The sequence below is a fragment of the Oratosquilla oratoria genome, chromosome 31, assembly GCF_046742065.1.
Source record: "Oratosquilla oratoria isolate Oo_2021 chromosome 31, ASM4674206v1, whole genome shotgun sequence".
NCBI lineage: Eukaryota > Metazoa > Arthropoda > Malacostraca > Stomatopoda > Squillidae > Oratosquilla > Oratosquilla oratoria.
The window spans coordinates 30,073,113-30,075,177 of record NC_134807.1 but is presented as its reverse complement, the minus strand read 5'-3'; positions in this window follow the sequence as shown (position 1 = coordinate 30,075,177).

The window sequence follows — 2,065 nt, the reverse complement described above, 5'->3', positions numbered from 1 at the left end:
AATTGATTACGGCGCCCTTACATTCAATTAAACTTCAATCGAGCCTGATATACCAATTTGCAAATACTAACCTAATTGATCCTATTCATTTCACGTGCTACAAAATTAAATTCTCCACTTTTGTGCGTGACAAAGACATAATCCCTGTTCAACACGGTGGTATTTGAACACCGTGCGTTCAGGGCGAACGCCAGGTTATTTTATTCAGTAGAGGAGAAGAAAGAAATGAAGGAGGAAAAGAAGAGAAAGAGGAAGAAGGATAGGGAGAGAAAGAGGAAGAGGAAGATGGTGAAGAGGAAGAGGAAGATGGTGAGGAGGAAGAGAGGGCTAAGGCTAGTTTAGGAAGAAGTGTCGCTTCGATCGAGCCCCAATGAGATGATCCCGATAATGATCCCGATAATAATGATGATGATGATGATGATGATGATGATGATGATGATGATGATGATGATGATGATGATGATGATGATGATGATGATGATGATGATGATGAAGATAATATGATGATGATGATGATGATGATGATGATGATGATGATGATGATGATGATGATGATGATGATGATGATGATGATGATGATGATGACGATGATGATGATGATGATGACGATGACGATAGTTGTGGTTTGATGGTGGTCAGTTGTTAAGTTGACAATGGACATTGTTTATTTCTACCACAAGGTCTATCACTGACTAACGTTTTCTTTTCTTTTTCCAAACCCATTTAAGTATTCTCGTATTCACTTTGTTGTGAGTTCGAGTCTCACCAATGACTTTTACTTCCCCCAACATTCCTTAAAGCTCATTTAGCAAAGGTAACGGCTTCGGTCGCAGGTACTCAGCTTTCTCTGGCGTCAGCCCCTCCCTTTATACAAGCGAATCTTCAAAGACACTAAATCAACCCACCTGAAGGCTACAGTACATAAACAGAGACTTAAGGACATCTTTGCATTAGGTAAGGAGGATCCTTCAGCAAGATCCGCTTACCTGTAGGAGTACCCATCACAAGACATATGCTCCGATAGTCAGGCTAGATGGCAATCCCCCTTACAGGGTCAACCTCAAACTTACTTCATCAGGAATAGAGATTGAAAGCTGCATGTACCTCAGAAGAACTCCAGAGCTTGTGGAAATGTTTATAGAAAGTCAAATGGGGTTCGAGGAAAGGGTCGGAGAGTCGAGGTAGGTCGGCTTCAAATTATTCCATGAATAAGCCAAGGAGGAAAAGAGGAAGCGGAAATCGACAGAAACTTCAGGTTTCTGAAATGGTAAGAAGGCCAGAGATGGAGGAGGAAACGCTGACACTACGCCACCTGACAGTCTGACGGCCTGTATTTCAGCTGCTATAAGCTCGTCTGCCAGTAAACTCTATATAAATAAAAAATGAATGAACAAATAAATGAATAACTAAATAAACAAGTAAATGAGTAAATAAATGAATAAACAAGTAAAAATAAATAAATAGATAAATAAATAAATGAATAAATGAATAAATAAGCAAAAATAAATAATAGATAAATAAATAAATGAATAAATAAATAAATAAATAAATAAATAAATAAATAGATAAATAAATATTCTATGGATAAGTAAATACATATAAATAATCAAATAGTGAAATATTTGGGCGAATAAAAAGCAAATAAATGAATAGATTATAAACAACCAAACGATTAATAAAACGAAAATAATAAACGAATAGATATACCAAGTGAATGACTGAAGAATTAAAACTAAAAAAAAAATGAAATAATAAACAAACAAATTAATAAGTAGAAATATATAAGGTAATGACACCTAAAATGGGACTGATTTCTGAAAAGCTATCCGTAGAAATAAAAAGACGAACCATGAGGAATTCATGAGCCATCTTCAGTACGATACCTGACCCTCATCTGAATAAAATCGTCTGGCGGCCTCGAAGACAGAATTTCTGTAATGTGACGGAACCTCTGAGTTCCTGAAAGCCCATTACATGCTAAAGTACCTCCTGAACTGGGGTTCTGAAATCAATGTTAGGGATTGCTAGGAAGTGCTGAATCCACGGCAGAACTTCAGTTCACTTT